Below are 7059 nucleotides of genomic sequence, written 5' to 3' on the forward strand. Positions count from 1 at the left end.
TTCCAATCCCAAAACCTGGGAAAGACCATTCGGACGCTTCAAACTACCGACCAATCTCCCTCACCAGCTGCCTATGCAAGCTGATGGAGAAAATGGTCAACAAGCGTCTGATGTTCTACTTGGAACACAACAACTCCCTCTCCGACCTCCAATGTGGCTTTCGAAAGAACAGATCAACTGTTGATCACCTTGTTCGACTAGAGAGCTTCATTCGTGAGGCCTTTGCCAAAGGTGAGCACTTGGTAGCAATCTTCTTTGACCTTGAGAAGGCCTTTGACACAACTTGGAAATTCGGAATCCTCAAAGATCTGCACAATCTTGGTCTGCGAGGAAACCTTCCAATGTTTGTCAGAGCATTTTTAAACAACAGATCCTTTCAGGTCAAAGCAGGATCCACCTTTTCTGATCCATTTGATCAGGAAGAGGAGTTCCACAGGGTAGCATTCTGTCTCTCATTCTGTTTGAGATTAAAATAAACTCAATAGTGAATGCAATGAGACAGAATGTTGACTGTTCCTTATATGTTGATGACTTTCTTGTATGCTATCGAAGTAAATCGAGTATGGACACCATTGAGAGACAGTTACAACTCCAACTAAACAAACTGTCGGAGTGGGCAAATCTCAATGGTTTCTCCTTCTCCCCATCAAAAACAGTAGCTGTCCACTTCTGCCGAAAACGCACCTGCATTAGACAGCCTGACCTTTATCTCAACAATTCCAGAATTGAGGTAAAGGACGAAGCCCGATTCCTGGGTTTGATCTTTGATAGGAAACTAAATTTCCTCGCCCATATCAAAGATCTCAGACTGCGATGCATGAAAGCAATGAGAATAATGAGAGTTCTGTCGAGCATGGAATGGGGTTCGGACACAAACACTCTTCTAAAGATATACCGAACCCTTATTCGATCAAAACTGGACTACGCATCTTTTGTATACGGCTCTGCAAAACCATCCTACTTAGGCATGCTGGACCCAATTCATCATCAGGGACTGCGCTCGGCACTCGGGGCTTTCCGCACTTCTCCAGTGGCAAGCCTTTATGCTGAGGCAGATGAGCCACCTCTCCATCTCAGGAGGAAAAAACTAGCTCTCCAGTATGTTACTGTTACTAAGGTCACATCGCTGCACGACAACCCAGCACACAAACATGTACACTACACGGATAGGACACTAGAAGAAAAATTTCGCAAGCACCCAAAAATGACACCACCATTAGGTTGCAGAATAAAAAAAGACATCGCAGACATGAACATCAGTCTAGATAGGATACATCCATACGTCCAGGCAAAGACACCACCATGGTCCATACATAGACCAAATATAAATTTGGACCTAACAAAACTGGAAAAATCACAAACAGACCCACATATTTACAAACAGACACTAAAAGCAATATTACAAACATACAAAAACCATACTCACATATTTACGGATGGTTCAAAGAGCGCAGATGCAGTAGGATGTGCCTATCACTCATCGGAAGGCACAGGATCACTTCGCCTGGATAGAAATGTTTCGATCTTTACAGCGGAATCGAGAGCAATCCTAAATGCTCTCCGTTTGGCTGAGAGATCGAATAAAAATAAATTCTTGATCTTGTCTGACTCGCTGTCCGTACTTAAGGGGATCTCAAATTTTTATTGCACCGATCCAAGACTCATAAGTATCTTGGAAGGTGCAAATAAATTATTTATTAAGAAAAAGAAAGTTAGTTTTCTCTGGGTACCTAGTCATGTGGGTATCCAGGGGAACGAAGAAGCGGATCGACTGGCAAAAGAGGCGGTGAGCCAAGAATTACAAGAGGGCAGTAAAATCCCACACGCGGATTTAAAGATCAATATTAAAAAACATGTCCGAAAGGAATGGGAACGATCCTGGAGTCGAGATGTACATAACAAATTAAAACAAATTAAAAGTGACCTCGGCCCCAGACCCAACTCGGGGCTAAAAAGAAGAGACGAGGTAAAAATAACTCGACTCCGGATCGGACATACTGCCCTCACTCACCGTTTCCTTCTGGAGAGGGATGAAAAACCCCTCTGCAGAAGATGTAACTGTGACCTGACAGTTCAACACATTTTAATTGAATGTACAGAATTAGAACAGATAAGGTCACAACATTATGATAACAGAGACTTGAAGTCTCTGTTCCAGTCGGTCGATCCGCTTACAATTTTAAAGTATCTGCAGGAATGTGAACTCCTGCAGAAATTGTAAAAAAGTATTTTTACTTAACAAACATGTAACTATTATGATTTTATAAAGATTTTATTACAACAGTACACGTTTTGGTCAGCTGTGGCCCCTCGGGGCCGATAAAAGATTGATGAAAGACAGAAACGGGCGCTTAAATGACCTAAATAGTGTCGAAAGCGCCGTTAAATACCTAAAAACAAAACATAAATTGTCGCGTCAGGTGTTTTGTTTGCGACTACTGACCTCTTGACCAGTGGCCATGCAATCTGTTGGTTTAAGGTTGACGCAGGCGAAGAAGTTCTGTCATGGTTGACTGTTTTGTTCTCGGGCTTTACCTGTGCACGAGTTAATCAAATCATTTGAAAGACGTTTAGAATGTAAATAATAATAATACTTAGCAGTGATTGTCATAATCAGTATCGTACGCATTCATGATGATCTACAACAATATCCAAGATCATTGCGGTCATCATCAACTATCATCTTTATAATCCATATACCGTAGTCATCCTCCTCCCCCTCCTCTCCTCCTCCTCCTCCTCCTCATCATCATCCTCTTTTTTTTTCTTCCCTCCATACTTCATGTAAGCAGTGGGTAGCAAAACGGTTAAAACAGCATCGAGATCAATGAAAATAGGGCTACACATTTATTTAAAAAACCAAAACAAACTAATAACACCAAGAAAAAACAAAAAACAACAACAACAAAAACTCACACAAAACAAAACAAAACAAAAAACAACCCCCCCCCCCCCCAAAAAAAAAAAAAATAAACAACACAAAAACAACAAAAAACAAACAAACAAAACAAAAACGAACAGCTTCTCATCACATACCTAGACGACGATTTTAAGTGAGGATACCATTTTTTTAATCACGCGTATTTAAATTTTCCAAAAAAAAATGTCTTTACTTTTTAAGTTATCATAAACTCTCATCGATAGGACGCAGAAAAACAAGCTCAATTAAATCAAAAATCGACTAACCACGTGATAATTGGATATCGGGAGTGGATTTTGACCCGCTTTTCCCTTAAGTCAAATCAGACATGTAAGATTCGAGCCTTGTGTCAGATTCCATGTAAACGTTTAAAGAGGACGAATAAGATCATTTGCGTTCTGTTATCAGACTTGCACAGGCTGTTTTAATATACTTGTGCGGCTATTTGATCTAATATGTAAAGAATACAAAAAAAAAAAAAAAAAAAAACAAAAAACAAAAAAAAAAACACCCCAAAAAAAACAACAACAGCCTAAGTGGTCATAAACCGAAGGGCTCGTTATCATGAAGGTGCTGCGTGAAATAATATTTGAAAAGCAGACCATGTCAAATGCAAAATGCAATGACAGTGCACGGAAGGACATGCGAAAATCAGACAACGGTCGTAAGGCAGGTCATGTAAATAACCCTTAATACACAAACCCGCCTTCGGATCGGAATGATGCGGGTTCCAGTCCTTGAAAAAGGCTCTTTACTCATAATCTCTCACCCCATTCAGGTGTAAAATGATTACATGAAAGTTAATAGCGTTGTCTCTTTCGGAAAAAAATAATAAGTGTAATATCGTCTAACAGGTGACATGTCTCGTCCGACATGTGAAGTGTTGCTGTTGGGTAGGGATTCCTTGTAAAGCGCTCTCAGCACGTTTAGTGGATATTGCCCTATATAAATGCTCAGGTTTGTCCTCGGACCAGCTATAGACCTACACATTGAGTTCAGAAAGCATAAATAAGAACAAGAAGATGATCCCAGGACAATTTGAACTAAATTTTGGTTCTTGGAATTCGAAGTAGATAGCTCAAAAAGTAGTTGTAGCTCCAAGCTGCAATCAAGCAAACCGAGCCAAGTCACTGAAATGTAACCCCCAACAAAAAGGAACTGATGATTCCTAAACTCAGCTACACAGAGAGACTATTTATGTTTACAGGTATATGTTTATAACACACACGCACACATACACACACACACACTCACACACACACACACACATACAAACGCATTCACACAGTAAACGACCACAGACAGGATCCGAGCAAACAAAGTCGTATCATTCCAGGACAAGTACACGGAGATTTACATAGAAAGAAACAACATATAGACCAGAAGCCTGCTTGTAAAGAGTTAATAAACACAATAATTTTTATATAGCATGGTGTCCACTTAACATGCTCAAAGTGCTTATTGAACAAGTGGGACGAGACATGGAGATTGTAAGAGGCTACGTATTACAATTTGATATCGAAAGAGGCCAAGGTACTCATTTTACGCCTGCATAAGGTAAGAAATATGAAAAACTCTTCCTCAATGGCCAAACTTTCTGGATGTAAATCTTCGACTTATTCGTCACAACACTAGACAACACAAGTTATTAATAATAAATGTGTATCTTCTGCATCTTTCTGACAACTTTTCTAGGGACACTCATACTTAGATTTGGAGTTTGTAATCAGGCTATCAACTTTGTTTAAGTGTCCGTTTCGTCAACTCATTCATTATCTGATTAAAATAGACTCAATAGTGAATGCAATGAGACAGAATGTTGACTGTTCCTTATATGTTGATGACTTTTTTGTATGCTATCGAAGTAAATCGAGTATTGACACCATTGAGAGACAATTACAACTCCAACTAAACAAACTGTCGGAGTGGGCAAATCTCAATGGTTTCTCCTTCTCCCCATCAAAAACAGTAGCTGTCCACTTCTGCCGAAAACGCACCTGCATTAGACAGCCTGACCTTTATCTCAACAATTCCAGAATTGAGGTAAAGGACGAAGCCCGATTCCTGGGTTTGATCTTTGATAGGAAACTAAATTTCCTCGCCCATATCAAAGATCTCAGACTGCGATGCATGAAAGCAATGAGAATAATGAGAGTTCTGTCGAGCATGGAATGGGGTTCGGACACAAACACTCTTCTAAAGATATACCGAACCCTTATTCGATCAAAACTGGACTACGCATCTTTTGTATACGGCTCTGCAAAACCATCCTACTTAGGCATGCTGGACCCAATTCATCATCAGGGACTGCGCTTGGCACTCGGGGCTTTCTGCACTTCTCCAGTGGCAAGCCTTTATGCTGAGGCAGATGAGCCACCTCTCCATCTCAGGAGGAAAAAACTGGCTCTCCAGTATGTTACTAAGGTCACATCGCTGCACGACAACCCAGCACACAAACATGTACACTACACGGATAGGACACTAGAAGAAAAATTTCGCAAGCACCAAAAATGACACCACCATTAGGTTGCAGAATAAAAAAAGACATCGCAGACATGAACATCAGTCTAGATAGGATACATCCATACGTCCAGGCAAAGACACCACCATGGTCCATACATAGACCAAACATAAATTTGGACCTAACAAAACTGGAAAAATCACAAACAGACCCACATATTTACAAACAGACACTAAAAGCAATATTACAAACATACAAAAACCATACTCACATATTTACGGATGGTTCAAAGAGCGCAGATGCAGTAGGATGTGCCTATCACTCATCGGAAGGCACAGGATCACTTCGCCTGGATAGAAATGTTTCGATCTTTACAGCGGAATCGAGAGCAATCCTAAATGCTCTCCGTTTGGCTGAGAGATCGAATAAAAATAAATTCTTGATCTTGTCTGACTCACTGTCCGTACTTAAGGGGATCTCAAATTTTTATTGCACCGATCCAAGACTCATAAGTATCTTGGAAGGTGCAAATAAATTATTTATTAAGAAAAAGAAAGTTAGTTTTCTCTGGGTACCTAGTCATGTGGGTATCCAGGGGAACGAAGAAGCGGATCGACTGGCAAAAGAGGCGGTGAGCCAAGAATTACAAGAGGGCAGTAAAATCCCACACGCGGATTTAAAGATCAATATAAAAAAACATGTCCGAAAGGAATGGGAACGATCCTGGAGTCGAGATGTACATAACAAATTAAAACAAATTAAAAGTGACCTCGGCCCCAGACCCAACTCGGGGCTAAAAAGAAGAGACGAGGTAAAAATAACTCGACTCCGGATCGGACATACTGCCCTCACTCACCGTTTCCTTCTGGAGAGGGATGAAAAACCCCTCTGCAGAAGATGTAACTGTGACCTGACAGTTCAACACATTTTAATTGAATGTACAGAATTAGAACAGATAAGGTCACAACATTATGATAACAGAGACTTGAAGTCTCTGTTCCAGTCGGTCGATCCGCTTTCAATTTTAAAGTATCTGCAGGAATGTGAACTCCTGCAGAAATTGTAAATAGATATTTTTACTTAACAAACATGTAACTATTATGATTTTATAAAGATTTTATTACAACAGTACACGTTTTGATCAGCTGTGGCCCCTCGGGGCCGATAAAAGATTGATGAAAGACAGAAACGGGCGCTTAAATGACCTAAATAGTGTCGAAAGCGCCGTTAAACACCTAAAAACAAACAAACAATATCTGTGAACTTTGGATAAGTTCATACACGTGACGTCGCTACATTTCTCTATTTAAAGATTTAAGAAAAAACAGATTTACACAAGTCACGTTTTGCACATGTGATCCTACGTTATGAAACGTGAAATACTTCTGACCATATCCTGTTTTGTGAGTTGTGTTATAACACAGCTCTAGTAAGTTTGTGTTCTTAAGGGTTATTTACATGACCTGCCTTATATCGTCGTTGTCACGACCGTTGTCTGATTTTCGCATGTCCTTCCGCGCACTGTCATTGCATTTTCATATGGTCTGCTTTTCAAATATTATTTCACGCAGGACCTTCATGATAACGGGCCTTCCGGTTTATGACCACTTAGTACAATGTTGTTTTTTTTAAATCTTTTTTTTTTTTTTTTTTTTTTTTGGTATTCTTTACATAAGTG

The sequence above is a fragment of the Berghia stephanieae genome, chromosome 6, assembly GCF_034508935.2.
Source record: "Berghia stephanieae isolate SIO BIC M18660-M18661 chromosome 6, UCSD_Bste_1.3, whole genome shotgun sequence".
NCBI classification, from domain to species: Eukaryota; Metazoa; Mollusca; class Gastropoda; order Nudibranchia; family Aeolidiidae; genus Berghia; species Berghia stephanieae.